General features: G+C 43.5%; 1 protein-coding gene across 1 annotated transcript in view; it reads left to right on the forward strand.

Moving 5' to 3' along the window:
* Positions 1–14,515, forward strand: part of GRIN3A (glutamate ionotropic receptor NMDA type subunit 3A) — an 81,168-nt gene that overhangs the window by 46,504 nt on the left and 20,149 nt on the right. The window lies entirely within an intron of this gene.

Here is a 14,515-nt window from a genome sequence, read left to right on the forward strand (position 1 = left end):
GCAGGCATCCTCTTCACCTGACAGTCACTGTAGGGGACAGGGTGGCAACAGCAAATTTCCCTTGTTTGTTTGGTACTTTCTCCAGTGAAGGTGTGACTGTATTGTCCACAGTTTTATACTCATGCCCTAACTGCTCGTACATAGCTTTGGAACCATCCACCATTAATTTGTCTCGGGTGACTGAAGTGATACAACATTTTGCCACCGGAAAAAGCTGTGTTAAGAACTCAAGAACTGAACATTTATTTTGCTTCTGTAAATTGTGTAAATAAAAGTTACACGTCCCTCCAGACAGCAAAGGCCAGGCTCCATCTGTTATGTTAGTAAAACCTTGCATTCAGACTAATGACCGTACAGCTTTCACTTTGTGAGTACGACTTCTGACTCACTTCCTCCAACGTTGTCTGGATCGTTTCTACCAAAAGTATTTTAAACAAAGAACAATGCTTTATATGGTTGGCCTGAGGCACTCTTAAAATTGATTTATGACTTAAAGCAAGTTGCTGCTAATAATCTGCCCTTCCCCTCCTAGAAAAAAACATCATAAATACTGCATCAAGAACTTCATCAATTTAAGCCGTAAAAGTCCAGGAATCACGTATTTGTTTTATTCAAAGCATTCTGAATAAGCAGGTGAGAGCTTTTGGCTGAATTTCCCCAGCTCTGGGCATATTCTCTGTTACAGTCATTGTTGTATGAGCCATAATATTGGCTTGAAAATGCGGTTAGTCCTCTATTTTTTGCATGGGCATCACCTAATCCATCAAATCAAATCGCGTCCGATTACATCTTATTTTTCTGCATCATTACCGTGACCACACATGGCGTTCCGAAGACAGGTATTGGGAAATCTCTGCAATTGCAAGAAAATGGAATTATTCTAAAGCTGCGCTGTAAAACTTGGCTGTTGAGTTACAAAATTGAGCGTAGAGTATTGAAGCACGTCAGGTGCTACAAACACAGGTCTTAGTCCCGAACAGAAACACCAATGATTTGGTTACCAACCTCAGTGGTGCCATTAAATCAGCATCATTACTGACCTGTCCTAGGCAGGCACTTCTCTGCTTCATGGACTACATCTAAGCTTCTGAGTAGTTAACGGTTTCCAAGGTGGGAGTAAGACAAGGTAGATTTTATGGAAGAGGATTGCCTGCCATTACATGAACTACAAAATAGTTCCACGTATTTCATTCATGCATTTGCTTCCGAAGCCTTAGTCTGTAAGAATAGTTATAACAGAAAATATTCTGGTTTAATGTTTTCTCACACAAAGCCTGAACTGTGCCACTTAGTGCCATGGTCTAGTTGACATGGTGGTGTCAGGGCAATGGCTGGACTCGATGATCCCAGAGGTCTCTTCCAACCTGGTTGATTCTGTGATTGTGTGATTTCAAAGTTCTCTCTTAAGACTTAAAGCTTAGGTTTAGGAAATGTTTGGGGCACAACAGTTGCAGAGGTACATGCACCACTTTTGAGTTAGTTGTTACTTAAAACATTTTTTATGTGATTTAAAGATTTTATGGGGGTTTTTTTTCCATATTTGCTTACCTCTTTCTTTTCAGTGGTGGAGACTCATTTCAAAAAGAAAGCTGCAGGATGCAGAAATAATCCTTTTAATTTTAATATACTTTAATCATTCTGCTGCTGCTTTCAGGATACATATGCCCTTGTACTATGCTTTTGAAATGTATTTGAAAAACAAAGCCCAAAATAGAGGAGCAACCTTCTTGAGGTGATGTGAGACATAATTTCTTCAGGCTGGCAGCCACAAACAGCAAATCCCATCTGAGATTGCAGTCAGGAAGGAAGGCAAGTTGGGAAAAATTAAAAGGTTTTTTTTCAAGATTAGAAACCTGATATCTAAAGTCAGTATGCCAGGAATATCTATTCTCTCTCTTCTGATTAAAAAAAAACCCCTGATGTTAGATATATCCTGAATAAACAGCATCTGCCTTTCTAGAAAAAATTCATGTTACAACAGTGATGCTTAATTGACCAAGCAGTACAGTGTTTTAGCAGTTGCTCATTGCAGCTCAGCAAAGGAAACATGGTCCTCCTGTGATGCTGAAAGCTCAAAGGTGCAACATTTTCATCAGAATTCAAAAGAAAATGAGTTGCAGTACAACTGCTAATCACAAGGTGAAGTGGAATACAGAATTAGAGATGTCTCAGTTGGACCTTTAAATGAATCATAGAATAGAATCACAGAATGGTTTGGGTTGGAAGGGACCTTAAAGATCATCCAGTTCCAACCCCCCTGCCATGGGCAGGGACACCTTCCACCAGACCAGGCTGCTCCAAGCCCCATCCAACCTGGCCTTGAACACTGCCAGGGAGGGGGCAGCCACAGCTGCTCTGGGCAAGCTGGGCCAGGGTCTCACCACCCTCACAGCAAAGAATTTCTTCCTAATATCTCATCTAAATCTCCCCTCTTTCAGTTTAAAACCATTCCCCCTCGTCCTGTCACTCCATGCCCTTGTAAAAAGTCCCTCTCCCACTTTCCTGTAGCCCCTTCAGGTACTTGAAGATGCTAGAAGGTCTCCCCGGAGCCTTCTCTTCTCCAGGCTGAACAGCCCCAGCTCTCTCAGCCTGTCTCCAGACCAGAGGGGCTCCAGCCCTCTGAGCATCTTCGTGGCCTCCTCTGGACTTGCTCCAACAGCTCCGTGTCCTTCTTGTGTTGGGGGCCCCAGAGCTGGACGCAGTACTCCAGGTGGGGTCTCATGAGAGCGGAGTAAAGGGGCAGAATCCCCTCCCTCAACCTGCTGGCCACGCTGCTGGGGATGCAGCCCAGGATACGGTTGGCTTTCTGGGCTGCGAGCGCACATTGCCGGCTCATGGTGAGCTTCTCTAACACGAGCCATTCTCTAACATTCTTGAGAATGCTCTAATAAGTTAGAAGTAAGGGAACAGGACAAGAGGACATAGCCTCAAGCTTCGCCAGGGGAGGTTCAGGTTGGACATGAGGAAGCATTTCTTCTCAGAAAGGGTCATTAGCCATTGGAAGGGGCTGCCCAGGGAGGTGGTGGAGTCACCATCTCTGGAGGGGTTTAAGAAAAGACTGGACATGGCACTTAGTGCCATGGTCTAGTTGCCATGGTGGTGTCAGGGCAATGGTTGGACTCGATGATCCCAGAGGGCTCTTCCAACCTCATTGATTCTGTGATTCTGTGAATATAGAAATACCATCACGCTTCTGAAAGGAGGAGCAGGCAGTGAGGCAAGACAAACCAGAGCAGGAGGCAACCAATGGGAGACAGGAGAATTAAGTTCCTGGAATATCTATTGAGTTTTAGAAACTTAGTATGTATTTTCCATGTAAGAATCTTAACAGGGGTGGGTCACTAAAGCCAAAGTCCGGAGTATCCGTCAAAGCTGGCGACTCCCTTTACTAGGTCACATTTCAGGTGACATTTACAACATAGCCAGTAAGTTGCAGAAATGTTGAAGCAATGTCCTGCCACCCTAAAATCTTACTCTTCTAAGAGAATGGACAATTTTGGGCCACAGCTGCCCTCTCTCCCTCATTTTCTAATCTTCCACATTTTAGACCATGATCTCTTGCCAGTGGAAACTGGCAAACACAGCTTTGGGGATGAAGCTCACGTGAACATGTTGAGTCTGCTGTTTGAGCACACGGGGATAGCTGCAGGATGGACACGCTGTTTGTGAGGATGAAAGTTGCAGCAGTGCCATGGTTCCCTCTTAGGAAGCTTTCTATGGTCCATGGCAAAGAAGTTTAAAAGAGACAGGAAAAACACTGCATTTTGATTATTTAATACTGCTTTTATCCCTTCTCTCATCGGAATCCCAGAGGCTTATTTCAGTTTTTCTCCGAGTGTCACATCTTTGGATTGTATGACATGACAGGGTCTTGTATTCCAGGATCTCCCCAGGGAGTGGGGCTTTTTAGTGGCAAGGGGACTCAAAGCAGGGACTTTGTTTTCAGGCTTCTAATGCAAGAGCACATGTTGGAGATGCACTATAAAGTCAGGAGCGTGTTGAGTAGTTCAGATTATCTGAGGCAAAATAATTATGGAAGCTCAGAGGACAGAAGAAATATTTCACACATGCCAACAAGAAAGCACACAACAGCAGAAGCTGAAGAGGTGGGCAGAATTTTTCCATAAGGTGGTCCAATGCCCGCCCTTTCTTTCTGCTAGAAGTGTCATTCTTTCAACAATATAATGAGGTTTTCAGGTGCTATCTGACCATTGTCACTTCTGTGACAGCTGTCAGCTTTTCTTTGCTGTCTTTAGGACACACTTCAGTAGCTATGCTTGTTAATTTACTGTGGTTATATTTTTACTTCTCTGGATCACTTTCCCTTCAAAACACCCTTTGGCAATGGCAAAGTTCCTTTCCTCATTGCATTTTGATAGAAAATGTCGAACCTGTTGAGATTCATTTAACAGAAAGGGCTATACCTGTGAATCCCACCATCAGCAATTTCATTGTATTATCTCACATAGATTCACATATCTGCAGTGGAGACAATACATATGATTTACTCAGTCTAAGATGGTTTTACAGTAGTTGGGAGAGGTAGGCACATTGGGCTGCTGTTGAAGACACTTCAGGACAAGATCACCCAAACCAAATGCCTACTTCATCACGCATGTTGGTCTACTAGCATGCCCAGCACTGACGTCTCACAAACAATGTAGATGCCCCAGGTAATACACTGCAGACACCTACAATCACTCCGACAAGCCCCATCCAGCAAGTTCTTCCGACAGCCTTGGTGTGCTTTGGGATTCAACTTCAGAAATCTCTGCTTCTCTTCCAATCCATTGTCTGAACAATTGCTCTTACGAGCTGTCCATCTTTTTGTTACAAAACTAAGCACTTTGAGTAATCATAAAATCATAGAATGTCAGGGGTTGGAAGGGACCTCTGGAGATCATCGAGTCCAACCCCCTGCCAGAGCAGGACCAATCTAGGGCAGGTTACACAGGAACGCATCCACACGGGGCTTGAAAGTCTCCAGAGAAGGAAACTCCACAACCTCTCTGGGGAGCCTGTTCCAGTGCTCTGTCACCCTTACAGCAAAGAAGTTCTTCCTCATGTTGAGGTTGACCTTCCTGTGCTCTAGCTTGCATCCATTGCCCCTTGTTCTATCGCAGGGCACAAGTGAAAAGAGGTTGCCCCTTTCCTCTTGACACCCAGCCCTCATCTATTCATACACGTTAATCAGATCCCCTCTCAGTCTTCTCCAGACTAAACAGCCCCAGGTATTTCCGAAATTTTTTTTTACCCAGGAATTCGGTACATACAATCACCCAGATTTTTGTTTCTAGATTTAAAATATAACATGTGAGGGTGCAAGCTCTCATTTCTGGTTTATGAAAACCTCAGTTAATTTAGAGGCCTTATGGCCATTGTTATATCAGTTTAAAACTCCCTGTTACATGTATTAAAACAGTCCAGAAATACCAACTGGCAAGTAACTGGAGATGAGCTTTAGCAATACCAAACCATAAAAAAGGAAAGGTCCAGGCACTTCACAGGCCTTTTTCATCGTTAGAGGCGTGATGCAAATGCCCCCGCATTTAATGATATTTCCCTGAAGTTCAGCAAGCTTTAGAGTCCATAAGTGTTGTGTGTTTATTGACGAATTTTCTTCCTGAAAAAAGAAAGCCGTGTAAGAATTACACTGAAGAAAATGCTCTTAAAAGACTGCCGTGGTCTTTCACTGCAGCAATCTAAGATGAATGATTCTAAGGAGCACCACTTGCACTGCCATGTATTAAATATATAATGAAAGAGCATATATTTAAATTTGCACTAAATGTATTAAATTGCATAGCAAAAAAACAAGCAACAAACTCAGTGGAGTTAACAGAAATCCTACTGCTCCCATGGGGTTTAGAATGTGTAGAGGACTGCAGGATTCTTTCCTTTTTACAGTTAAAAGTTGGCCGCACACCCTATAGCACATATGTCTCTGTGCACAAAGTCATTGGACACAGGAAGGTCATGACTCACAGCATCACAGCCTGCTAATTAACACACGGTGCTTTTCTGAGTATTAATGAGTCAGTGAAGGATTTGAACTCAAGAGGACCTTGTCACGGAGACCAAAGTGAAAAAAATCTCAGACAACGGTGAAATTAAGTCTCAGACTCCAGTCGGAATAGGCATTGCAGAGTGATCTCATACAGGGATGAAAGATACCTGCAATTTATGGAGGTGAAATCTTGGCTTCTTTAGCTTCCCTGTGCAATTGATGGTGGTGAACACACGACTTGTTTAGCTTCCCCATCACCTCGTTAAAGCTCTCTTGTAAAGTTACGGCTTTGGAGGCTCGGGACCTGTCTAGTTTGGATCTTTATCATTCTGATACCCAGTTTATCAGACAATGCACTGCAGTGTTCTCCAAATCAAGTTTCCTTTCCCGTCGAGACCTGCTTTTTTATGCCTTTTGCCAACAATTATGTTTTCGATATCTTTGTATATTAACCCCTACTGCTCCACCTGTGTAGGTCTTCACCTACACAGAATGCCTTGTACTGTCACCTACTGTCTTGGCCACTCTTTACCTCACCACGCTGATTGCTTGATCCAAAGAACACAGGGGCAGGGGTGGAAGGGAGGAAGTCCTGCTGACTTCATTCCATGTGGTAAAGGTCATGAAGGTTGTTCTTGCACCACCAGAAGGAATTGATGTGTTTTAGCATTTTCCCAGCTGTGTTCATGTCAGTTTCTTACTCTCAAGCTGCAGTATACCTATATATCATGTCATTTTAAAAAAAAAAGGAAAGCAAGCCCACCACCAGAAATAGCAACTGCATCATAGATGGGGCTCAGACCCTTGAAAGAAATAACGCAAGCAGAGAAATGTATGTCCTTCATTCACAAAATGAACTAACTGGCAAAGAGGATCGGAGAACAGAGAAGATGTGTAAGGTTGATCTTATCACCTGGGAGATGGAAGATCATCATACAGCTGACTTAGCAGCGTTGAGGATATTTATTATTGTTCACAAAAGTCAGAGCCATTGTGATCTATAAACAGAGACCTGGATACAAGCCTGACTCCCCTTCCTAGTGATAGAAGTCCTCAGTCAGCTCCCACACTGATCCCCTGGATTTCAGGGATGCCCAGGGGTCAAGCCCTCTAGAAAAAAAGTCATCTTCATGGAATACAATAAGAAGTGACTGAACACCAGGTAAAGTCAAATACTGTTGTCCATATTTCACTGTGCAAGAAGTCCAGGCATCCAAATGAGCCCATCATTTTTCTTTTACACTTTGTGCTTAACACATGCCTCACTGTTCCAAACTGATTCCAAGAAAGAAAAAAGTAACATTTAGTTCCAATGTTGGATCTCTGAGTAACAAAGGACTCCTTCTGATTTACCTTCATTTGATGCTGAAGGGAGGTTGTCATGGAGTGGGAGTCAGCCTCTTCTCCCAGGCAACTAGCGATAGGACAAGAGGACACAGCCTCAAGCTTCGCCAGGGGAGGTTCAGGTTGGACATAAGGAAGCACTTCTTCTCAGCAAGGGTCATTAACCATTGGAAGGGGCTGTCCAGGGAGGTGGTGGAGTCACCATCTCTGGAGGAGTTTAAGAAAGACTGGACATGGCACTTAGTGCCCTGGTCTAGTTGACGTGGTGGTGTCAGGGCAATGGTTGGACTCGATGATCCTGGAGGGCTCTTCCAACCTGATTGATTCTGTGATTCTGTGATGCTTTTGAACCAAAAGCCAATAGCAAATAACATATTTAAGAAACCAGGGCTGCGCTGATAGGCACCTGTTGCCTGTTGGGAATTAAATCCCTTTTTTTTTTCCATCAGTCTATCCATTTTTCCTACAATAATTTACACTTACTATCTTACAGTTCTCAGCTCTCCTGGAATGAATTTCAGCTCAAAAATCCCTCTGTCCATAAAATTCTTAAGTGCTATTAAGAAACAGGGATAAACACACCATTAAGTTCACATTCACCAGAGTTCTGTTCTTATGGAGCTTTTTGTGCTAAGACACTGTCCAGCAAATCAATCAGCAGGGCAATTTTCAGAAATTAACTTGCCTACCACAGACGGGGGTTCCCAGTGTCATCCCTTAGCCGTACACCTTCTGCAGCACACAGAGGAGTAGAGCAGATCTTATAATTAACAATTAGCACTCACACGGGGAGCATTGATACAGGGGCTCTATATTTTTAAACAGAGACCTAAGTCACGATTTCTTTTCATGTATGCTCTTGTTGCAGTGCAGAAAAATAAACTGTCAGTACCGGACTGTGCATTTGTTTCTAGATTGAAACTGCTTGTTGGCTTCAATGCAGCTGTAAAGATTTGTGCCAACTAATGACCTAGCTGAACTGGATTCAAAGTGACAGGATTTTAACAAAATCTGGCATTATCCTGGCAAGCCAGGAATCAGCTCCACTGACCCTTTTTTGCAGCAGAGGAGAAGTGAGCTTTCAAGCGTGTTCTGCGTACACCATCTCCTGGAGGCCCTGGGAACATCTCCACTTCCCCAGCCTGAACACATGAAACAGTTTCTGAACAAAGCTTCCACTTCCAGAAGTTCAGCTGTGAATTTTCATCTGCTAAAATTTGAATTTCATGTGTTTCACTGTGAATAATTTTCTTTTTTTTCATCTCCCTCTGCACCCCATAAATATTCACTAGTTAGTTTGCAAAAACTCTCGCAGATGAGTAGGGAAAAGCCCATGAACTACACTGTTTGAGTTTTTTAAAATTTTGTTTGTATTGTTCTTTTACCCCTGAAACTTTGCTTAGCACTAGCAATTGCATTTCTTTTATCAGCAGGTCATGAGAAACCGAGTAGCAGCTAGATGACCACTGAAATGTATTGGTTGCATAAGGCAAGATGAAATGCTATTACACAGAATCGCAGAATCAGAGAATCAGTGAGGCTGGAAGAGCCCTCTGGGATCATCGAGTCCAACCACTGCCCTGACACCACCATGTCAACTAGACCATGGCACTAAGTGCCATGTCCAGGCTTTTCTTAAACCCCTCCAGAGATGGTGACTCCACCACCTCTCTGGGCAGCCCCTTCCAATGGCTAATGACCCTTGCTGAGAAGAAATGCTTCCTAATGTCCAACCTGAACCTCCCCTGGCGAAGCTTGAGTCTCCTGAGGACAACCGGTCTTGACATTAAAGACCGAGGCAAAGAAGGCATTGAGTACCTCTGCCTTTTCCTCATCCCCTGACACTACACTACCCTCCTCATTCAGCAAGTGGTGGAGGCTCTCTTTGACCCTCCTTTTGCTGTTGATGTATTTGTAGAAACTTTTTTTGTTTTCTTTGACTGTAGCAGCCAAATCAAGCTCTAATTGAGCTTTGGCCCTTCTAATCTTCTCCCTCCACGACCTGTCAACATCCCTATAGACCTCCCAAGTTACTCGACCCTTCTTCCAGGTATATTGCTTCATAGCAGACTCATTGCAAAACCGCAGATGTCTAAAAGCACACCAGTTCTTCACAGCAGAGCAGACCACTTAATGCTCCACCTCTCCAGCGATTAGTAACTGAAACTGAACATTTTTTCAAGATTCTGCAGCAGTTCCCTGGCAGAGATTGTGCTGGCACTAACAGCAATTCTTCTGATCTATGAGATGTCCATTAAACACCACGCTTGGTGTTATAGCAGGTAACCAGCACTATCATGGGGCAGAGCTACTGAAACCTTCTCAGAATAATTTTTCTTCAAAAGTTGTTGGAAGAGTTGGGGAAGTGTTTTCAGCCATGTTCCCCCATTCTATACCCTATTAAAATTAAAAAGCAGTATTGTGGGTGGTGGTAAAAGCTGAATCCATGTTAACTCTGCATCTGTCACTGCAGGGTGCAGTCACTGGCACCACACTCCACTGTATACTGGGTTGCCCCTTTCTGATTTCCCTCAAAAAATAATGCACGGAGTTGAATTTTAGAAAGGAGAGGCTAAGTGAATAAATGATGAAATCATTTTAATGATTTGAGGTACTGATTGGAAATTGAGTTCCTGGAGCATTTTTTCTCCAACCAGCTGTCAAGATGCACGGAATAGTCTTGAATCAGGTGCAGTGAGGCAGTTAGTGCACCCCATCAATCAAGTACTGGGAAAGCACTTCCTAGATTTCAGTCGCTTATGGGTTCATTGCTTATAGAAAATAGCCATAATTTAATTTCCCAACAGTTGCTCTGTTTAGACCTTCCTTGTCTCTTCACAGCTCCCAGCAAGCTCAAACTCCATGGGATCAGAAGGCAATATTGTATTGGCTGCTTCTTTGGAGCTGAGACCATCATTTCACTGTATTTATATTCTGAACCCGTGGGTTTCCTACACACTGCAAAAAACCATGACAACCAAGTATGATACAAACCTCAAAATGATAGTAGACATAACAACCAGGGCACCGAGGGGGGAAAAGTCTTTGAGCCAAATCTTCTAGGTTTGCAGCACTGAAAGGTCATGCAGAAGCCAGAACCTGCTAGAAAGAGCTCGAAACCCAACAGCCCAGCTTTGGAGTATGTCAAGGTTAACTGCTGGCGGCATCTCATGCATTTTCAGTTCTAAATCCCAACTTGCATAGGTATTGCTATGCCTGAATCTTTTAAAGTCTTGAGTCTAGGTGTTCTCAGCCTAGCTGATGGCACTGAATGCAATGGCACTGTATTACATAAACTGGAATGTGTCAAGTAATGCAAAATCCATGACATTTAGGATTGTATTTTCCTGTTTCTGCCTCTGTGGTTTTATCACAGTGGTATTTTCAGGCATAACTGGCACCCCAAGTCATAGATGTATGCACATGCCCAGTCCTCAACATCTTCTCAAATAAAACGAGTTCTCCACTTCCCACTCAGCAGATGTTTTAACAACAGAAGACAGAAACCAAGAAGATCTAGAAGTAAGGTGCCAAGCCAAGGGAACCGGTAGCTGCAGTACTTGCTTTTGGCAGTAAGCAGCACAAACATCATTTGTCTAGTAGCTCAATGCTATACAAGATACAGAAGACTCTGAGAAGTCCCAAAGCTTTTCCTGGCGCAATCAGAGAAGCTGGATGTTCTGTAGAGCTCTTGACTTTCCTTAAACACTACATGACCTCCCTGTCTCAGTGCTCGAGTGACCCAACAACCATTTCACCTCCTCAGCAACTGGAGGCATTCACATTACCCCTTGTTTTCTTACACAGTGTAAGAAAACATTACCCCTTGTTTGTTTTCTTACCCATGGTATGTTTTCTTAAACAGTGAGACTTGTTCTTGGAAATAGTGGCACAGCCCATGCGTCCCACAGTAGATATTGTCCTTAGAGGTCACATGAACAGCATGTACTCCAATTCCAGAAAGCGTACTCATTTCCAAAGTTCTTTAGACTTTCTCCTGCACCTTCATCCTGCACTTCCCAGCAGCATTTCCTGCTCCTCCCTCCCAAGAGCTCTGTCTTCACAGAAGGTGGGTCATCTTCCTGAACCATCTGTCCCTGACCTATGCAGCAAGATCCTCTGGTCTTGGCATTCCACAGCCCTGAACCTGTGAAGTCAAGAGTACTGATTCAAGACGACAAGTGCTCAGCCCCCTCTGGCACTACGCCCCTCTGCTGTGACCATCTCTTGAGTTTGCCCCCTGTACTAACCCAGATCCAAATGGGAGGTCATCACGTGTCTCACAGCTTCACGTGCAACAGCTTTCTCACAGCAGATTGGGGAGATGGCTCTAAAAATTTGGGGTGACCTAAGTAGTATGGCCGTTTACGGTATACACCAGTGCTCAGTTTACTAATATGAAATCCCTGATCTCCAGTACTGGAGCTGCAAAAATGATATTGTTAGCTACTAGAGCCTTCTCCTTTTTGGGAGAGCCACTAACAAACAACACTAAATAGCTTTTAGCCCTTGAAAAACATTGGCTTTTAACTGCTGCATTGATATATTCATATACACGCTGTTGCATTGCCTAAGCCGTTGGCACTCCCCTACTTCTCCCACTCTGCAGCCCAGCCAGTGCAGTTTGCAGTCCGCTGTGGTGCTGTGGTGGCCTTGCTAGCCAACATCCAAAGGGCTGGTTTGACACACTAACAAGTCCCACACTAAACGCTAACAAGTCCCACACACGGCAGCAATGGTTAGTTCCCATGCAGTGCATGGGAGAGGCTGCCTGGGAGGGCAGAGTTGGCCTGCTGTCTGAGGAGCAGTTATATCCAGGAGCAATGACCCTCTTAAAAAAAAAAAAAACGAATTACTTTTTCTTTGCTCCCAGATTTGAAAAGGGAGGTCTAGTAGTTGAAGAGATGAATAAAGAGGGATATATAATCTGTACCCGTTACTGTCTTTACATCTTGTTCAATGAATTGTCAAGCTGGGACTTCATTGTCCCCTGAAAGCCTCTCTCCAGGTCAAAACAAACCTTGTTCGTTCAATTTCTTGCAGCCATAGATGTCTGATTTTTGGAGGGACCTTGTAAGGTTTTCTAAGCTGAGTGCCGTGAAAGCTCAGGTCTGGAGATGGATCTGCAGCTATTGCATTCATTTATTTTTAATGACACTCGAAGCACCAGCAAATCTCCAGGTACTCTACAGATAGAAAAAGTGTCAGCAGTTCCTAGTGCCCGTTACATGCTTCGTGATGTTTATTCACCTTTCACACTGACTGAGCTTTGAATGAAAAAACACAATAAAGTACACACCAAAGTCTAGTCTCCACGTACTAGAAATGCCTATAATTTGGACAGCTATTTCTTCTCAATAAGACAGCTTTTATATTTGCTATTACTCATACAAAAAGCAAGTAACTGTCTCCCCCAAATCACCAGCTAAAAAAAAAAATATATAATCCATTCTTGATTCTTCAAATTGTGATTCTTCAAATTCTGATTTTTCAGAGTTCATGATTTCTCTGAAGCCCAGGGCATTAGGATTCTGTTATGGGTTTAATGAAAACAGAAAGATTCTTTCAATGTAGGACTCTTAAAATATAAGAAACACAAAAGAAACAGAGCATGAGAAACAGAAAAAGAGATGACTATCAAGGCAAGACTCACAGGAAAACTGTGACATTTACCTATCCTGTTGGGACACATATATTTGTGGTTTCCGTCTTTTCACAGAATCTTCCCAGGAGAGGACTACAGATGGTAGGGAAGCAGCAGTGGCAACTGATGAGTCTTGGTTCCATGCTGAAGTTTTTATCTTCTGTTGAAGCAAGTAACCCTTAGCAGTCTTAGCAGATCAGCAGTGAAGGTAGTGCAGGTAGTCCATTATCTGCTTTTGGCAGCATTTTGCAACGTTAATCCGCTATTCACACAGCTGCAAGCAAACCTTTTCCTCATGTGGATAAGCAGCAGTAAGAAGAAAACAGAAGTCCCAAAAGACATATTAAGATCTATCTTTCATAAAAGGAGTCAAGAGTCATCAAATGCAAAGTTGCAGACACATAATTAAGAAAAAGCATGCAGGAAGAGCATAGGATGCAAAGGTTCACTACATAACTTCCCTAGATAGACTTTCCAAGACTTCCCACCAGACATATGGTGTTGCTAGAGGCAGGATGTTAAGCCAGATGGACTTCTGATCTAATACGTATTCCAGCGTTGTCCTCATTTGTGGTGAAATTTGACAATGTGCCCAACACAAAGCATGGACAGTCCTCAGTAAAGCATTTGGGACAGAAAAATTGCATGGAGGTGCAGCTGACTCTCTTTTTTGTACTAGTCTTTCTCATAGAGGCCTAAATATTTACCTAGATGTAGACGTTGGTGACTGAGTGAGGGATACCTTCCAGTGAAGTTGGGCATCATCAGCCTTTATCTGCAGATCAGGTGTTGCACTGCAACTGGCATCACTAGGTGGGCCACGAATATCACAACAAACACCTAAGTTGACTTGGAAGGTGGCAGTATGGTTCAGTGTTGAGACTCTGTGCTTTTTTTGGTCTGTTCACTGAAACTGCCAAGAAATAAAACCCCAAAAAATAGTACTGACTGTGGCAACTAGCTCCTTGGGACATAGAGTGCATGGAGACAACTCCAAGCTCATTCTTTAAGGAAGTCATCTTCAGTGTCTCGAGACTAGACCTAGATTTGGGTCTACAGCATTGTGCTGGTAGTCTCCATGATGTACTGTCACAGCACCACTCTCTGTTATTTATGTCTTCTGGCACTTGAATGCTGCTTCCACACTTCCAGGAACATTTCCCTCTGCGCCCACAGTCCTTCTGGCACAGCATGCACTGTGGCCAGCTCCGGATGGAGGCACACCCTGCATTACTTGTCCCATGATCATCCAGACCAGAACACCTCAAAAAAACATGCCACAACTCCCTCCATGCCCACTGTCTTGCATTTACCCACAGGTCTCATTCCTGGGTTGCAACACAGGGACCAGATCAGTAGAGCACAATGTGGAAAGCACCTGCCCACTTTCCAGATAAAAATTACCAGAAATACAGTATATTCATAGATTCCAAGACATCAAAACACCATCTAAAAGACCTTTTTATGATCCTTTTTGGACTGAACTAGGTGACTGCATTTACAGCCTACCTCTATTATTC

Source organism: Nyctibius grandis, chromosome Z (assembly GCF_013368605.1).
Source record: "Nyctibius grandis isolate bNycGra1 chromosome Z, bNycGra1.pri, whole genome shotgun sequence".
Classification (NCBI taxonomy): Eukaryota; Metazoa; Chordata; class Aves; order Nyctibiiformes; family Nyctibiidae; genus Nyctibius; species Nyctibius grandis.